This window comes from Peromyscus maniculatus, chromosome 5, assembly GCF_049852395.1.
Source record: "Peromyscus maniculatus bairdii isolate BWxNUB_F1_BW_parent chromosome 5, HU_Pman_BW_mat_3.1, whole genome shotgun sequence".
NCBI lineage: Eukaryota > Metazoa > Chordata > Mammalia > Rodentia > Cricetidae > Peromyscus > Peromyscus maniculatus.
In genome coordinates, this window is record NC_134856.1 from 66,565,045 (window position 1) to 66,584,807 (window position 19,763).

General features: G+C 42.4%; 1 protein-coding gene across 9 annotated transcripts in view; it reads left to right on the forward strand.

The window, feature by feature from the left end:
• Positions 1-511: 511 nt before the first annotated feature.
• The window catches only part of Arhgap12 (Rho GTPase activating protein 12), a 105,791-nt gene continuing 86,539 nt past the window's right edge, over positions 512-19,763 (forward strand). For 5 of the 9 annotated variants that reach the window (XM_042277933.2, XM_042277935.2, XM_042277936.2 and 2 more), the window contains exon 1: positions 513-683. The gene's annotated coding sequence lies outside the window, so the exon portion shown is untranslated. Of the gene's footprint in view, positions 684-19,763 lie in introns of all 9 variants that reach the window. The other 4 variants (XM_042277937.2, XM_076572422.1, XM_076572423.1 and 1 more) reach the window with 2 other exon arrangements.

A 19,763-nucleotide genomic window follows, 5' to 3' on the forward strand; every position in this document is an offset into this window, starting at 1 on the left:
AGTACTTTCAGCTCTCCATCCCCCCCCCGTCCATTCCCACTAGCGTTTTCCCAACACTTCCCACTAGATGTTTACAAAGTGTTGACACCCACTCGGCCGCCAGCTTCCGCTCCCTCCCTAATTCCTCCGCACCCCCCAACCTGCCCAACCAACCTCCCGGCACCCCGCCCATCTGGAACTCTGCGGCCATCTCTCCCTGCCCGCCCTTTGATGCCAGGAGCTTGGAGCCCCGCCCACTCCAGCGGTCACGTGAGCCGCCCGCGCTTCACAGCGCCAGCGCCCCCGCCACCATACACGTGACCCCCATCATCCCCGCCCATCCACAACACCCGCCACGCCCCCGCTCATCACGTGGGCCCTCCGCCCCGCCCCTCACGAGCGACTCGCCACGCCCTCTCCCACCATGTGATCCGGTCGCCCCGCCCTCCCCAGCGACCGCCCCGCCCCTTCCATCACGTGGCAGGGACGCCCCGCCTTCCCCTTAGTGCCCACCCCGCCCCGCCCCGCCCCCGCGCCGGCGCGCTCCGACGTGCCCTGGAACTTACCCTCCCTCAGAGACCAGCCTGCGGGGACGCCCGGCGGTGGCGGCCCCCGAGTGCGCGCTCTTCAGGCGGTCTCTCCGTCGCCCGGCCGCCGCGCCGGCGGAGGAGGGAAGCTGCCCGTCGCTAAGTCTACGACCCTTGGTAAGAAGGCCGGGCGCGGGTTCCCGCGGAACGCACAAAGGCGCTCGGGGGCGCGGGCTATGCCCGCTGAAGGCTGCGCCGGGGAGGGCGGCGGCCGCCTGGCCCACGGGGCGAGCAGGTTTCCATGACCCGGGTCTCAGCCTGGGCTCCCGGGCTTCCTGCCTGCGGGCAGCGGGCCCTCGGGAGGGCGGGAGGGCCGGCCCGCCCCCCGCGGCTGCTGCCGGTGGACACACCTGCCACCTGGGCCGCGGCGGGGACCGTGGACGCGAGCGGCTGGCTCTCCCCGGCCCCGGAGGGGTGCGTCTGCTGCCTCCGGCTCTGATCCGAGGAGTCTTCCGAGCCCTCGAGTCCATCAGAAACAACAGACCCCGCTGCCAGCGCGCTGCTTGCCTCCCGTCTCGGGCGCTTGTTTTGTCTTTCCGGAAAGGCTGCCCTTGACACGTTGTGTCTTAAGTTACTGCAGACCCTCTCAGACAGAATGGCCACAAGGTGGTCATTAGGGAGAAAGGCACGCCCTTCAGTTTCAGAGGCGGGTGATGTTTTCCTTTTTTTTTTCTTTCTTTTTTTCTTTTTTGCCTGCAGCAGCAGTTTAAAATGCTTTGCACAGGCGAAAGCTAAATGTTTCTAGTATACCGTTTTTTAAAAGTTGGAATGCCATTCCAAGTGAACTGCCACGGGTAAAGGTTTTTAACACTGGTTACAAGGTTGGCCGTGTGTGGTTCATGTTGACACGCGGAAGTAGATTTTATTGACCATTTAGGCACACATTCCTAAAGGGAGGTACATTGGAGGAAGGAGCATTGAGGAGTCACCCGGGTTCTGGTTCAGATTCTGCTGTCCGACTTAAAGAGGTGAGACCTTGGAAGACTCCGAATGTTGCAGTGAGAAATGGTGCCTGGAGGTGTTGATTTGCTCACGTCCGGTTTTGCTTACCTGATCTCTAAGAGGGTGTACTGTGGCATGGATCCCCTTTCCGTTCCTGCACTTCTCTGAGTCTGGCTGCAGGTGCACTATTTTCTATTTTAAAATTGAACTGGAAGCCTTTCAGAACAGTTTTTGGAACCCCAAAGCAGACGGGTTCGCGAAGGTATGATTTTGCCATGCCATCGAAGAGTTAGGCCACAGGCCGAACGTAACTTTGCACCTTTCTGAGGTGTTTTTCTGTCCAGGAAACAAAGCATAATGTTCTCTGTGTGTGTGTGTGTGTGTTCGTTCGTGTGTTCCTTAGTATTTATTCTGTCCAGGAAACAAAGCATAATGCTGTGTGTGTGTGTGTGTGTGTGTGTGTGTGTGTGTGTGTCTCTAAGTCCTTAGTATTTATTGACAATCTCCTGTTTTTTTTTTTTTAATCACCCATGGAATTGGAGATTGCTCATTGAATCATGATATGACGCTGCTTGTGTAGATAGTTGTGCTTATATAATTATCAATCTTTTAGTTCTTGAATATGCTGCAGTTGTGAGGCATAAATGAAATATGTAAATGCTGCAGAACAGATTATTAATTGTAATCATTTTACTTTTTTAAATCAGAAAATATTTATTCAATACTTTTAAAAAATGGCCTGGTAAAAAAAATGAGCTTTGCAAATGACATTACTGGAATTAAGGGTAATAATTTTATTCATTTATGCACTTTTTTTTGAGATAGGGTCTCACTTTGTAGCCCCAGCTGGCCTAAAACTCTATGTAGACCAGGCTGGCCTTGAACTGACAGGAGATCACCCTCCCCCCAAGTTCTGGGATTAAAGGGTGCACCCATCATGTCCAACTAAGAATAATAATTTTAAACTGATTAAAGTGAGATAGTGATCTATAAAGTCACTAAATAGTAGTAGTATTATTTGAGGAAATGGATGTTGCAATTTTGTAATAGAGAAAAGTGAAATTAAACCCTTACCACTTTTTGTATTTACAGTTTTAATCTTATTTATGAGTGTGTGCTACTGGAAATCAAACCCAGGGCCTTGACATGCTAGGTGAACGTTTTTTTTCTAATAAAAACAACAACCTAGTAAATATTTGTTATGATTATAAGTATGTTCTATTCTGTAGACTAAGTCAGATGTGGAAATGAATCTTTGTAACAAGGATTCATTGTACTTCACCTCACCTTCGGTTGAAGACCCAAATATTGGGCTACCATCTTTGTGACTCCACTTTTCTTTGGTTAACTGGTCTAATTGTGCCAGAACCACGTTGTTCCCATAGACCCAGTGAATGTCCTGTGGTGTCAGTTTGTAGGTGATTTGAACTGAGCCCACAAATGCTGATGCTTTGGAAGCTCCTCACCTCTGTTGACAGTCTGGGGCTTCTCTTACCCTGAAGTACAGGGGAATCACTCTTCTAATAAGCCCCCAGGTCACATGTACACTGTTGCATCCAGACCACTGACAACTGGAGTGTCCTAGAAAAACACTGCCAGCTACCCGGTGATTTTAATTTCTAGTACTCGAGTTGCAAAAAATACCAAGTGAGCAAACTACATAACATAAATCTATTTAACCTCGTATATTAAAAATATATAAGTATCATGAAAATTACTCTCATTTTTTGATTAACTTTTTGATAGATTGTGTAGCTTATACTTAGAGCACATAGTTTTTTCTGCCTGTGTTTCAAATTTTCATATCAACAGTGGCTATTGTGTTATCCTGTATATTGTTGGTTAGTCTGAACTTTTTTTTTTAATTTTCAATTTTATTTATTTTTATTTTATGTGCATTGGTGTTTTGCCTGTATGTATGTCTGTGTGAGGGTGTTGAATCCACTGGGACTGGAGTCACAGACAGTTGTGAGCTGCCATGTGGGTGCTGTGAACTGAGCCCGGGTCCTTTGGAAGAGCAGCCAGTGCTTGTAACTGCTGAGCCATGTTTCCAGCCCCTAGTCTGAATTCTTGATACACTGTTCTAAGTATGTTTGCAGATTATCACAGCAGCAGCCCTTGGCAATGTGTTGATTTTGAAGTGTAGATTTTGGGGCCTCAGTTTCATTCTGTCCTTAAAATTTCTAGAACTGGGACTCATACCCCTTGGTTTAAAAACTCTCCAGGATATGTTTATGGAATGTTTGTCTAGATGGGATCCTAGATAAGAAAGGTGGGGGTGGGGGCAGTAGGGAAGAGCTAAGAAAATCTGAACCAAGCATGAACATTGTTATGCATCAGTTGATTTTGATTTATAGACTAAGAAAAGTGTGCCAAGTGTAATGTTGAATGAGGCAAATCGGGTCTTAGGCACATGGGAACCCTTCTGAACTATTATTGTAATAATTCTTTTTGAAACAAGGTCTTATGTAGCACAGGCTGACCTTGAACTTTATATGTCATCGAATGTGACCTTGAATTTGAGATACTCTTGCCTTTACCTCCCAAGTGCTGGGATCATAGGCGTTTGCCACCACACACAGTTTATGCTGTGCTGGGAGTAGAACTCAGGGTCTCTTGTATGCTGAGCAGCACTCTACCTAAGCTGTAAACCAGCTCTAATTCTTTTTTTTTTTTTGAGACAGGGTTTCTCTGTGTAGTTTTGGTGCCTGTCCTGGATCTCACTCTGTAGACCAGGCTGGCCTCAAACTCACAGAGACCTGCCTGACTCTGCCTCCCGAGTGCTGGGATTAAGGCGTGCGCCACCACTGCCCGGTTTACCAGCTCTAATTCTATAAATCTTTGTTTTTGTTAATTTTGTTTTTTTGAGACAGGGTTTCTCTATGTAGCCCTAGCTGTCCAGGAACTCAATTTGTAGCCCAGGCTGGCCTCAAACTCATAGAGACCCGCCTGGCTCTGTCTCTTGAGTGCTGGGATTAAAGGCGTGTGCCACCACTCCCACCGCTTCTTTTTCTTTGGGGCGGGGGAATTCTATAAATCTTAAACACTTCTAAAATAAGAAATGTATTTAAAAAAATAGATGATCCAGGTGATGCCATTGCTCTAAGTATGAGAATCAGTGCTCTGAGTCACCAGTGACTTGCCCTTCTGCACCTTGGTTGGCTGAATGGAATTTAGTATTGAGTACTTTTGCCAGAGGAGATAAAATTTAGGAGGGACTTACTGTATTAAATACCTAGTCATAAAATCAGGGGAGATGGCACATTCCTTTAATCCCAGCACTTGGTAGGCAGAGGTAGGTGGATCTCTGAGTTCGAGGCCAGCCTGGTCTGCAGAGTGAGTTCCAGGACAGCCAAAGCTGTTACACAGAGAAACCCTGTGTTGGAACCCCGCCCCCCTTCTCTCCCCCCAAAAAGGTACCTGTACATTTAATTCTCCCAATATGTGGTACGTGTTACTAAGCAGCCTGATGTGCAGTGGGAAACAAAGGGGCTTGGAGAGGTTCAGTGCCTTCCCTTAGATCACATAGCCAATGAGACAGGGACTAGTTTCACTGTATTGTGTTTCTCTACTCACAAGTTTTGCTTCCTAGGTATATGGTGATTAATGTGGATACTGTGTATCATGTTTTCATTGACAGAGTTCTCCTTTTTTCTCTCTCACAGGGATCTTTTGAGGTTTGAATTTTTATTTTTTTTGGTTTTTCGAGACAGGGTTTCTCTGTGTAGTTTTGCACCTTTCCTGGAACTTGCTTTGTAGACCAGGTTGGCCTCGAACTCACAGAGATCCCCCTGCCTCTGCCTCCCGAGTGCTGGGATTAAAGGCATGCGCCACCACTGCGCGGCGAATTTTTTTTTTAAACTGATAGGATACCCAAGGAGCTGAAATGGTACAGCCCAGTTTTAAACTTTAGATCTCTGACCTTGAGTTCTGTGCTTTTTCTTTTCTACCACACAGAATTTAGAATATCTTTTTTTTCCTCTTTCCTTTCTTTTTTCCCTTTTTCGAGATAGGGTTTTTCTGTGTAACACCTTGGCTATCCTGTAACTCGCTCTATAGACTAACCTGTGTCCTATTCTATAGACCGAGGCACAAATGGAAAGGAATAATTGTGACACTGAGACTCATTGTACTTGATGTCATCTTCAGTTCAGGACCCATTGGGCTGCCATCTTTCTCACTTGACTGTTCTTGGGTCAACTGGTGTAATTGTGATAGATCCTGGTGACTGAGCTGTTTGTTGCTTTCGTCGAGCTGACTGATATCCTGCAGTTTCAGTTCATAGGTGATTTGCTTTGTAGTTGAACTGCTAAAAAAGTACTGAAGTCTTGAAGGCCCTCTGCCTTGTTGCTAATCTAGGGTTTCTCCAACCTTAATGAAGAGGGGAATCACCTGCACTTTTAGTAGGTCCCAGGTTGTATGTATAGTGTTCCTCTGCTCAAATTGAAGCTTACTTTTATTGAGGTGTAGTATACATGCATTGGAAATACACATGCTTAATAAAAATGAGTAAACTCCTATGAATAAATACATAAAACAACACAGATGTACTTCAGAAGCATTATTCTAAATGATACAAATGAAGCACAGAAGGCTGTTTGATCCCCTGTAATTAATTAACTCCTTCCTTCCTTCCTTCCTTCCTTCCTTCCTTCCTTCCTTCCTTCCTTCCTTCCTTCCTTCCTTCTCTTTCTTTCTCTCTTTCTCTCTTTCTTTCTCTTTCTATCACAACTTTTGTATCCTTGGGCAAGCAGTGACAAACGGGATACTGTCTACCATGCTTTTTAAATTAGTAGATACATTAGTACACATTTTATCTTTCTCTTCTCAGAAACCTTTCAGGGTTTGTGTTTACTCTTTTACAGAGGGGTGTACCAGAGTTTGTTTAGGCATTTGTTGGCAGATGCTGCTTCTCTTGGGTGGGTTACCAGTTTACACAGTAAGCATATGCTTACTTTTATTAGAAATGGACAAATTATTTTCTAGAATAGCTGTGCCATTTTGCGTTCTTACAATGATGAATGTAGATTCTACTTGCTGCTGTTTTTATCCTAAAGAGTACTTTTTTTTTTTTTAAAGATTTGTTTATTTATTATGTACACAGAAGAGGGTGCCAAATCTCATTATGGATGGTTGTGATCCACCATGTGGGGGTGCTGGGAATTGAACTCAGGACCTCTGCGAGAACAGTCAGTGCTCTTAACCTCTGAGCCATCTCTCCAGCCCCATAAAAGAGTACTTTTTTAAAAGTCATTTTTGCTAAGTTTGGTGGAACACCTTTTCTTCCAGCACTCAGGAGGCAGAGGCCGGGAGAACTCTGAATTCAAGGCTTGCATTGTTTACACAGTTTTAATTTACAGCCAGGCTGTACAGTGAGATACTGTCTTTTAAAAAAATTGGTAAATAAGTAGTAATGTCTAGCTGTTTGACTTAAAATGTGCAGTTTGATGAGCTTAGTAATATGTATGTACCTGTAAACATGCTGTAGTTGGAACATGGTTTGAGTTTGTTTGTGTGTTGGAGCTTGCTTCTCAGGGTGGTGATGTTGCAGGGTGATTTCAGAGTTTCCAGTATGTCCAACAAGGTCTGAATTTGTACCTCCAAAAAGATAAACCATGGTAATCCCAGCACTCAACAGGCAGAGGTGGGCAGATCTCTGAGTTTGAGAACTATCTCATCTACAGAATGAGTTCCAGGACAGCAAGGGCTACACAGATAAACCCTGTCTCAAACCCCCTTCCCCCCCCAAAAAAAAGCTATAACGGTGGCCCCAAACAAAATTGTAGTTTAACTTAAAACAAGATGCTTTTGGGTGTGTGGTTTTAAAAATTCAGTCACTAAGTTATTGAGTGTGACTTTTGCAGATGACAGCATCTTCTTGCAGTAATGAAAGATGGAACAAGCCAGTGAGAGGAAAGGCCTGTGTGGAAATTACGAGGCTATTGAGTGCACCTCCTTCAGGAGGAATTTGTGCATCTCTTTGGATCTGGCTGGTTTTAGAGAGAGGGTTATTGGTAAGAGAGCTAGCCTGGCTTCTCCTAGTAGCATTTTGGCTTCCTGCTCTGTGGTCCCCCTTCTCTGTTGTCCTCTCACCACTTTGAAACTGCTTGTTATGCGCTCTCACCACAGCCTAGGCAGTGCCAGCACCATATCATTTAAACTCCAGAACCACGAGCTAAGTAACCAGCCTCAGGTATTATTGTATGTAAATCCAATACAGAAGGCATCACCATTATCAAGATGTGAGTGCACCTAACACTCCATCACTCCCAAATCTCTTGAGTTCTTTTCCCATTTTCTGGCATCAGCTCATCTGTTTTATGTCATTGTAAGTTAGTTTACATGTGGTGATACATTGTGTACCCTAATAAACTTGCCTGAGCATCAGAGGACAGAGCCAACCATCTGCAGGAGGGACCTTGAGAAAGTGGCTAACTCCTATGTTTTTTTCTAGCCAAAAAAAAACCCTATGGAGTTTGCTGCAGAGAGGCTGCAACAAAAACTTAGCCAGCAGGTTAAGGACAACCAGCCCACGTGGGATGGAGACTCTGGCCACTTGCAGCTCAGGCTTGAACTGGGGCCTGTGAGGCCATAGGCAAGAGGCTTTTTTTTTTTTTTGTGAATTCATGCCCCACATTGGGCGCCTAATATTCAAATCTTAGATGGTCTTTTAATAAAAAACCTAGAGCCAGGGTGAAAGCTGAAAGATCAGAGAAGCAGAACAGCCAGCCTCTAGTTCTTACCTATACGAAATCGTCAGCCTAAAGAGAGTGAGTTCCTGTTTCCTCACACCTTATATAGCTTTCTCTGCCCTGACATATTACTTCCTGGGATTAATGGCATGTGTGCTTCCCAAGCAGAGGCATGAGATCTCAAGTGCTGGGATTAAAGGTGTATGCCACCATGCCTGGCTCTGTTTTCTCTCCTACACTGGATCAGTCTCATGTATCCCAGTGTGGCCTTGAACTTACAGAGATCCAGATGGATCCCTTGCCTCCTGAGTGATAGGATTGGTGTGCACCATTGTACTGAACTCTATGTCTAATTTAGTGGCTGGCTCTGTCCTTTGATCCTCAGGCAAGTTTATTAGGGTACACAATATATCACCACATTTACATTTCCTGGTATTTTGTGTAGATGAACTCTCATGCACTGCCTTGGGGTTATCTCCATAAAATTATTTGAGATTTAATTTGTTGTGACATTAGTTCATTCCTTTTTATTATTGAATAATGGCATTTCTTAGGTGGGTATACTACAGTCAGTCTGTCTATAAACTTACTGACTGATCCTTGGGCAATCAAATCAGCTGTTAAGAAACCTACTGTTGTTAAATGGAAACTGCTTTCATTTTTCTTTGGTGAATCCCTAAAAGAATTTTTGTCATGTGATGTAGTTAAATTTTTAAGTATTTGATAAATGTAATCAAATATTTTTTCTTTTTCTTTCTTCCATTTTTTGACCATTTTACATCCTTACATGCAATGAGTTCTAGCTGTTCCATATTCCCAGAAACATGAGTATGATGTGACTTATTATCTTAGTTTAGGTTTTCATTGCTGTGAAGAGATACCATGACCATGGCAACACTTATCAGGAAAACATTTATTTGGGGTGGCTTGCTTACGGGTAAGGAGGTTCAGTCCATTATCATCATGAAGGGGAGCATGGCAGCATGCAGGCAGACGTGGTGCCGGAGCCGAGAGTCCTACATCTTGCAGGCAACAGGAAGTCGACTGGCTGTCACACTGAGTAAAGCTTGAGAAAAAGACCTCAAAGCCTGTCCCCAGAGTGACACACTTCCTCCAGCAAGATCTCACCTCCTAATAGTGCCATTCCCTTTGGGGGGCCATTTTCCTTCAAACCACCACACTTAGCCATAGTAGGTGTATGGTGGCATTGTTTTTTGTTTTTCATTTCACTATAGTGAAACCAGCTGTTTCTTGTTGGAGGCATTTTGCCGTTGGGAATTAGGACCTCTTAAATTGGTAGACTGCAAGCCAAACATAGTGAATTTTAAAGTAAAATGAGGAGAGCAACGTTCAGTCTATGGAGCATCCTCTAGGTTAGTGGCCTGATGCTACAAGGGATGAACTACAGATAAAGTCTTTTTTTTTTTGGTTTTTCGAGACAGGGTGTCTCTGTGTAGCTTTGCGCCTTTCCTGGAACTTGCTTTGGAGACCAGGCTGGCCTCGAACTCACAGAGATCCGCCTGGCTCTGCCTCCCGAGTGCTGGGATTAAAGGCGTGCGCCACCACTGCCTGGCCAGATAAAGTCTTGATGATACACCAGAAGACAAGGAAAGGGTTGCATTAAGACTATTACTTCGGCCGGGCGTTGGTGGCACACGCCTTTAATCCCTGCACTCGGGAGGCAGAGCCAGGCGGATCTCTGTGAGTTCGAGGCCAGCCTGGGCTACCAAGTGAGTTCCAGGAAAGGCGCAAAGCTACACAGAGAAACCCTGTCTCGAAAAACCAAAAACAAACAAACAAACAAAAAAGACTATTACTTCACATGAGACAAAGTGGACTTGGCTAGTTTTGAGGACAGTTAGCATCTCTCTAACTCATGCCTTTGTTGCCACATGCTGAGGAACCCCAAAGGAGCTTGGTGAAATCCAGTTTGAATATTTGCCTTTTTTTTTTTAAATTTTTTTGGTTGTTGTTCCTTAGAAGAAACCGTTGACAAAGCTGAATGTGATTGTGAATGCCTGTAATTTTAGTAGTTGAGGGGCTAAGGATGGTGAGTTTGAGGTCAGCTGGGCTTCATGGTGAGACCCTGTCTGGAAAATAAATAAATAAATAAACCTTTGCCAAACCAATAATTACTAATATCTTCCTGGTCATAAGCTTTTAAAAGTCTGTTTTCTGTGAAGTATATGGTAGAAGAATACTATATGAATGTTGAATTTTTACTGTTTGTTGACAATGTCAGACTATGGATATGACTTGGCAGGTAAAGGTGTTTGCTTTCAAGCCTGACAGCCTGAGGTGGATCCCTAGGATCCACATGGTGGAAGGAGAGAAAACCCCCCCCAACTCCCACCACCCATTATGAACATTCCCACACCAGACTAGAGTGGTTTGTTCCCCCCTCCCTCCGTCCCTCCCTCCCTTCTCTCTCTCTCATATATATATACATATATATATATACATATATATATGTATATATATATATATATATATATATATATATATATATATATATGGACACAGATATAGATACAGATATAGCTTTGGCTGTCTTGGAACTCATGTAGCCCAGGCTGGCTTCTTGGAACATAGAGATGCTCCTGCCTTAGCCTTTGAGTGCTGGGATTAAAGGTGTGGGCCATCAAGCCCAGTGGTATATTTCTTAAAAATCAGTGAGCCTGCATTGTTATTCCTGAATAGTAATTTACACAAATGGAGTTTGAGTTTAGTGGTGTACATTATATGAGTTTGTGTATCCAGTGTTACAATAAAATGCACAGTATTTCCACTACAAAAGTCCCAGGTTTTGGGGACTACACTGTTTATCTTCTCATCTCATAGCCCGTGACAATCCCCAATTGCCTTTCTGATCTTTTTCACAGTCTCTTGTAGTTTGCCCTTTTCAGGGTGTTATACAGTTGGAATCATACAGCATATTTCATTTTCAGACTGGCTTTTTTTACTTGGTCATACGTTTCCTCCATGTCTTTTTATGGCTTAATAGCTTCTTTTGTGTGTGCTAAAATTACATTGTACTAAATTACTCATGAGGGTGAGGCAGGAGGATGGAGAATTTGAGGTCAGCCTGTGCTAAATAGGGAGATTCAGTCTCAACAAAACAAAACAAATTACATTTTGGATGTCTCAGAGTTTAAGCATTTGCCTACTGAAAGATACCTTAGTTGCTCCTAGGTTGTAGTAATTATAGACAGCATTGTGGTTATCGCCTGTATGCAGGTTTTTGTGCAGACTTTAGATTTTATCTTCTGTAGGTAAAAATCTAGGAGCTATCAGGGCAGTGGTGACTCACGCCTTTAATCCCAGCACTTGAGGCAGAGGCAGGTGTATCTCTTAAGTTTGAGGCCAGCCTGGTTTATAGAATAAGTTCTAGGACAGCCAGGGCTATACAGAGAAACCCTGTCTCTAAAAACAAAAACAACAACAATCAACAAAACAAAATAAAAACCCAGGAGCACAATTCCTGCAGCATGTGCTAAAAGTAACATGTTTAGTTTTGAAAGAAACTTCCAGTGTCTTCAATAGTGGCTATACCATTTCACATTCCCACCGACGATGGAGTACCTGGAACTCCATCCTGGCTGGTACTTGGTGCTGTCAATATTTTGGACATTGCTCTTCTAATAAGTACGCAGTAATGTCTCATTGTTATTTTAATTTGCATTTCCTTGGCATATGGTATGAATATTTGGATCTCCCCCTGGCTCCCAACTGTCCTGGAACTTGCTATGTAGACCAGGCTGGCCTTGAACTCGAGATTTCGTGCTTCTGCCTCTCAAGTGCTGGGATAAAAGGCATGGGTTACCAGGGCCCTGCTGATAGTCTTTTTTGATACGTTTATATGGTATCTGTGTATCATCTTTGGTGAGGTGTCTGTTAAGGTCTTTGGCTCTTTTTTTTTTTTTTTAAGATTAATTTTTAATTTTGTGTTATCTGTGTTTGCACATTGAGTTTAGGTGCCTGTGGAGGCTTGTGCATTGGATTTCTTAGAGCTGAAGTGATAGCTGGTTGTGGGCTGCCTGGCATGGGTGCTAGGTACTGAACTTGTGACCTCTGCAAGAGCAGTAAGTGCTCTTACCTACTGAACCATCTCCAGCCCTGACCTATTTTTTTTAATAGAATTTTTCATTAAATAGATGGATTTAAAATTTGTTACTCTTTTATTAAATGTGTATGGTGTTTGCTTGCATGTATGTATGGATACCATTTGTGAGCCAAGTGCCTGAGGAGGCCAGAAGGCAGCTTTAGCCACCATGTGGGTGCTGGGAGTTAGTTGAACCTGGGTTCTCTGAAAGAACAGCTGGTGCAGTGCTGTTAACTTCTGAGCCATTTCTCCAGCCCACATTGATTTTTAAATGATCAACTTTGTACTGTTCTCGGACTTGATACATTATGATTTGAAAATATTGTTGGAAGGTAAGCATGATGGTTGGTGCGTGCCTGAATCCCAGAAGTTGGAAGGTGGAGTCAGGAAGATTGAGAGTTTGGGGTCAGTAGGCATATGCCGTTCACGGCTGGTTTGGGCTCCATGAGATGATGGAGGGTAAGGGGGTCCAGTTTGTTACAGTTGGATTAGCAATTTTTGTGTCTATATTCTTGAATGATACTGGTTAGCATCAGTTTTTCCTCTCTCATCATTTTCTGATGTTGCTATAAATATAATGCTAACTTCATAGAATGAGTTAGAATTTTTTTTTTTTTTTTTTTTTTTTTTTCGAGACAGGGTTTCTCTGTGTAGCTTTGCGCCTTTCCTGGAGCTCACTTGGTAGCCCAGGCTGGCCTCGAACTCACAGAGATCCGCCTGGCTCTGCCTCCCAAGTGCTGGGATTAAAGGCGTGCGCCACCAACGCCTGGCCGAGTTAGATTTTTTTCACATTCATCTTTCACCGAGGCTTTTGTAGACATAAGGTTTCTCCCTTAATTTTGAGTAAAATTCACCAGCCAAACCATTTCGGCTAGGAGTTTTTTTTGTGGATAGTTTTTAATATTTTTTTTTGTGTGTATGTCATGCATGTGTCATGCATGTGTGCTTACATATGTGTGTGAAGGCCGGAGGTCCCACTTCTTTGTTTGTTTGAGACTGAGTTTCTCTGAACTGGAGCACATTGATCAATAAATAGTCTGGCTGCCCTGCTAGCCCTAGGGATCCTGCTGTCTCCAGCCTTGGGTTGAAAGTGTGGACCTTCATGTTAGGTTTTCTACACGGGTTCTGGGAATGTAACTCAGGTCACATTGTTTGCTTGTGGGGCAAGCACTTCACCAGCTGAACAATCTTGACAGCCCATGGCTAGTTTTTAAATAATCAGTCATTTTGTTGCATAAACAAAAGTATTCAGTTATCTATCTCTTTTTGAGAAAGTTCTGATAATTTTTATCTTTTAAAACTTTTGTTCTGTCTTACTTATCAATTTTATTGTCATAAAGTTTATAATCCTTTGATTTTTCTCCCAGTGTTTTAGAACCTGTAAGTATATTTATTCCTAAGATCTTTTTTTTGACCCTGGTAATTTGTGTCTCCTGCTCTTGAATAGTGTGATCATAAGATACCAGTTTCCTGATCTAGAAGAACCAGATCTGGTTTTACTGATTTCTTCTAACATTTTCCTGTTTTCTATTACTAATTTTTGCTCTGCTTTTTATCAAATACCTCTGGTAATTTTGTATTCTGTTCGTTTCTCAGGGTGTCATTTAGTAGAGATTTAAAAATGTTTTTCTTTGTAATAATATTAAATAGTGTAAATGTTGAGTATTATTTTTACTTAGTGTACCATTGAGTTCAGTTCAGGCTTTCTGTCTGATTTCTTCCTTGACTGAGTTTTTTGGAAGTGTATTGTTTTAACAGCAACAATTTTACTTTTTTTTTTTTTTTTTTTTTTTTTTTTGGTTTTTCGAGACAGAGTTTCTCTGTGTAGCTTTGCGCCTTTCCTGGAACTCGCTTTGGAGACCAGGCTGGCCTCGAACTCACAGAGATCCGCCTGCCTCTGCCTCCCGAGTGCTGGGATTAAAGGCGTGCGCCACCACCGCCCGGCCTTTTTTTTTTTGTTTTGTTTTGTTTTTTTCCAGACAGGGTTTCTTCGTGTAGTTTTGGTGCCTGTGTCTCACTCTATAGACCAGGCTGGCCTCGAACTTACAGAGAACCACCTGGCTCTGCCTCCTGAGTGCTGGGACAAAAGGCGTGCGCCCCCACAGCCTAGCTATTTTGTTTGTTTGTTTGTTTGTTTATTTTTTGAGTAAAAATTATGATCTTTAGAGTAATTTTTTAAAAATTTATTTCATGTACTTTGGTGTTTTGCCTGCATGTATGTCTATGTGAGGGTGCCAGATCCCCTGGAACTGGAGTTACAGACAGTTGTGAGCTGCCATGTGGGTGCTGGGTATTGAGTCTAGGTCCTTCAGAAGCGCAGTCAGTGCTCTTAACCACTGAGCCATCTCTCTAGCCCCTGTGGAGTAGTTCTTTGTGTGTGTTTGTGAACGTGTATGCTATAGCCAGAGGTTGACTCAAATGTCTTCATAGTTCTTCACCTTTTGTGACAAATAATCTGTCTTTGAATCCCAGGGATCCTTCTGAATCTACCTCCTCAGTGCTGGTACTACAGGTATATGCCATTGTGTATGGCTTTTTTATATGGCTTCTGTGGGACCAAACTCAGGTTCACATGCTTGCATGGAACACCAACTGAGTTGTCTCTCCAGTCCAGTATTTTCTTTAAAAATTTTTTTTGAATTAAACATTTATTTGTATGTGTGTTTTGCTTGCATGTGTTAATGTGCCTGCAGAAGCCAGAAGGTGGTGTCTGATCCCCTGGAACTGGGGTTGCAGATGGTTGTGAGCCACCATATAGGTACTGAGAATCAAACCCAGGTCCTCTGCAAGAGCAGCTCTTACCTGCTGAGCTGGCCCTCTAGCCTGTATTTCTTCTCTCTCTCTCTCTTTAAATTTTACCACCCCCTGCCCCCCAAGGTTTCTCTGTGTAGCTCTGGCTGTCCTAGAAGTGGCTCTGTAGGCCAGGCTGCCCTCCAACTCACAGAGATCTGACTGACTCAGCCTCCTGAGTGCTGGGATTAAAGGTGTTTGCTACTACCACCTGGCTTGTATTTCCTCTTTAAAAAAATAGAAGACAGAAAGGTCTAGGGCTTTGGGAACAATAATTGATTGATTGTGTGCTGCTGAAATGCTACTTTTCAGTTTTCTAAAAGTCTGTATGTCTACTTTTTAAATATTTTACTTTGAAAATAACTATATGAGTAGGTGATTGATTTAAATTGTACTCTGTAACGCCTCTTTTTTTTTTCCTATCACCAAGCTGTATCTTAACCCTGTAATCACTCTTCTTAAGTTACAATATGCCTAAAATTTCCTATTTCAAGGTGTGTGTGTGTGTTCCTGGGAATTGAAGTGTGTGTGTGTGTGTGTGTGTGTGTGTGTGTGTGTGTTCCTGGGAATTGAATTGTGGGCCCCGTGCATGCTAGCAGGCACTATTCCACTGAGCTACACCTCTAACCCCATTTTAACCATTTTTATGTGTACCTGTCAGTGGCATCTAGTAAATTTGCATTGCTGTACATTCATTACTGTTATCTTGTTCCTCATCACAAACTGAAATTTTATACCCATTCAACAATAATTCTTTATGGTCTCTCTGTCCCTTGATAACTGCCATTCTCCATTCTGTTTCTATGCATTTGATTACTTAGGTACCTCATGTAAGTGGAATCATGCATGACATCTTCAAAGTACATCTTCATTGTACTGTGTCAAACGTTTTTTGTTAAAGACTGAATACTCAGGGCTGGAGAGATGGTTCAAAGGTTAAGAGGCTTGGCTGCTCTTCCAGAGGTCCTGAGTTCAATTCCCAGCAATCATGTGGTGGTTCACAACCATCTGTAATGAGATCTGGTGCCCTCTTCTGGTGTGCAGGCATACATGCAGTCAGAACAATGTATACATAATAAAGTAAATCTTAAAAAGACTGCCTGGTGGTGGTGGCGGCGGAGGCGGCGGCGGCACACGCCTTTAATCCCAGCACTCGGGAGGCTGAGTCAGTCAGATCTCTGTGAGTTGGAGGGCAGCCTGGTCTACAGAGTGAGATCCAGGACAGGCACCAAAACTACACAGAGAAACCCTGTCTAGGAAAAAACAAAAAACAAAAAAAACCGGGGGGGGGGGGGGGGACGGGACTGAGTACTCATTGTGAGTGTATACTACATCTTATCTTTTCCAGTGGTTGTGGGTATTTGGTTTCTGTGCACTTCAGCTACTGTAAATCATGCTGCTGTGAGCATGTGTATGCAAATACCTGAGTCTCTGCTTTCAGTTCTTTTGGACTTGTATCCAGAGTGGGATTGTTGGGTAATGGTAATTGTAATTTTATTTTTGGAGGAGCTATCACAATGTTTTCCCTACTGTTTACACTTCTCCCAACAGTGTATAACACTACTGATCGTCCTGCTTCATCACCCAACTGTTTATATATTTTCTTTAAGATTTATTTATTTATTATATATACAGTGTTTTGCCTGTATACATAATACAGAAGAGGGCACCAGATCTCATTACAGATGGTTGTGAGCCACCATGTGGTTGCTGGGAATTGAACTCAGGACCTCTGGAAGAGCAGCCAGTGCTCTCAACCCCTGAGCCATCTCTCCAGCCCCTGTTTATATATTTTCAAAAAGTGTTGTTACGTTGAGTGGTTGTGGGGGCATATACCGTGGAGCACATGTAGAGGTCAGAGGTGGGTTTTAGAACAGCAGTTCTCAGCCTGTGGTTTGTAACTCCTTCGAGGGTCACTTATCATATATCCTGCTTACTAGATATTTACATTATGATTCATAACAGAAAAATTAGTTATGAAGTAACAACGAAATAATTTTATGGTTGAAGGTCACCACAACATGAAGAACTGTATTAAAGAGGTCTCAGCATTAGGAAGGTTGAGAACCTCTACCCTAGGTACTTTCCCAATCCTGCTCTCTCCTGACTTCAAGCTCTGGTAACTGCTGTTCTCTCAACTTCATATAAGTGAGATCATACAGGATTTGTCTTTTTTTATTTCTGACTTATTTAACATATGTCCTGTGGGTTCTATTCATGTTGTCACAAGTGATAGAATTCCATCTTTTTTTATGGGCAGCTACTTTATTGTGTATACTCAGCATTTTTGTCATTCATCTGTTGGTGGAAACAGGTTGATTCCATTTCTTCGCTGTTGTAAATAGAGCTGTAATAAAAATGGAGTTGCAGCTGCTTCTTCAGGATGCTGATTTGAAAAAGTTTTTAATTTTAGTAAAGTCCAGTTTTTTCTCCCTCCTGGATTATGAATTTGTTATATGTTAAAATTCATTGCCAAATCCAAGCTTGTAGTTCTGATTTCTGTTCTGTATTGAAGCACCACCCCGCTTCCTCCATGTGTACACTAAACCTTGCACATGCTGGGTACTGCTGATTATAACTCCAGCCCGTGAACTACAGTACTTTCTAATTCTAGTAGCCATTCCCGGGAAAAGTCATTGAGATGGCCCCATCTCTGTCATCCATGGCACGTGGTCTGCAGATACCCTGTGCAAATTTTCTTTCTAAAAATTTTAATAACATTTTATTTTTCCTTTTTTTGAGACATAGTCTCACTATACTCTGGATGATCTGGAAATTTACTGTGTAGACCAGGCTGGCCTTTGAATTCAGATCCTCCTGCCTCTGTCTTTTGAGTGCTGGGATTAAATGCCTGGTTTACAAATTTCCTTTTTATTAGAATATGCTCACTTCCCCACATGCTTCTTTTGCTATGTCCTCATTTTTGTTTCAGACTGAATGAAGTCTTGAGTTTGCACTTCCCTCACTGGTTCTCCTTTGTTGCCTCCTCTGCTACTCTACAGCTATCAGCTTTTTCCTGTGTTCTGTTTTCGCTATTTCTTTACAGCCAGACTGGTTTATGATATTTGCCTTTCCTTCTTCTTCACATAGCCTGTTTCAGTTCAGAGAAGTATTTTATATTGTGTATCTGTTCATTCTTAGAAAACAGGGATTATTCATTAAGAAAAACTTGAAGTGCTTACCACTGCCTAATGATTATAAATGTATAACTTTGAAAGCTAGTTGGTAGATTTTTATTGTTGTGCTCATTAAATTTGATTTTATTTATTGGGTGCCTGTTTAGGGATTTTTATTCTTATTTTTTCCCTTTCGTGGTGCTAAGGTACATACTAGGCAAGCAAGCATGCTACCAACTAAGCTACATCTCCAGTTGTTGTTTTTAAAGAAATATTGATTTTGCTCTTTGACAATTTTGTATATGCATGTGTTTCTGGTCATACTTATCCTCCACTTTTTTTTATCCCCATACCACCTCCACTAACTCCCCATCTCCAGTTATTTTATTCTTTTTTGTTTTGGGGCCCCATAAATGTTAGAGAGTGCTCTACCACTGAGCTACGGCGTTATTTTTTTATTATTAATTTTAAGCAATATTAAAAAAAATCTAGGTGAACATAGTGCCAAGAATTAGTGAGTTAGCTGTAATATTTTTATATTGCTTAATATGTACAAGCTTGAGGCATAGTATCATTTTATGTTCTAAGTACTAGAGTATTGGAATTACTGCATGTGATGTGCATACCTAGATTAGTCTTAAATTATAAACCTTTAACTATGGATGTATTTACTTAAGTTTTTGTTTCTCTTTAAGATTTTATTTTCTTGTTTATTTTGTTTTGGATATATCTAGTAAAATGTAGTTGGTTAGAGCAGATGTCCTGGGGGAGGAAGATAACATTTGCTGAGCTGTATAATTTGTGGTAGGCTTCTTAGTAATTTACATGAGAAAGACAATTAAAAAACATAACAGATGGGGGGAAAAAGAGGTTATCAGATGATAAAGTACTGTGATAGAAAATTCCGAGTCTGAGTTGAGGATAGAGCAGTAGTAGATGTGATAGGGCTCCTCAAATGGCTCAGTTGGGAAAACTTGACTTTGGTCCACAGAACTCACATAAAAAGCCAGGCGTAATGGCACATGATTGTAATCCCAGTCCTGGGGAGATGGAGACCTGGTATATCCTTGGGACTTGCTGGTCAGCCAGCCTGGAATAAGTGGTGCATTCCAGACCAATGAGAGTTCCTGTCTCAGAAAACCAAAAAACCAGAAAGAGCCCCAGCAAAACAAAGCCTGGTATGGTGGCTCACATATTTAATCCTAGGCAGAGGGAGGAGGATCTCTGTGAGTTCGAAGCCAGCCTGATATATATATATATATATATATATATATATATATATATATATATATATATATATATATAGCGAGTTTCAAGACAGTCAGAGCTACTTAGTAAGACTCTGTCTTAAAACAAAACAAACAAAAATAAAAATAAAAAAATAGTAAGGTGGATGGCACCTGAGAATACCTGAGGTTGGTATGGCAAGGTGGATCTCTCTCTCTCTCTCTCTCTCTCTCTCTCTCTCTCTCTCTCTCTCTCTCTCTCTCTCTCTCTCTCTCTCTCTCACACACACACACACACACACACAGCTTCTTACCCCCCCCCCCCCATA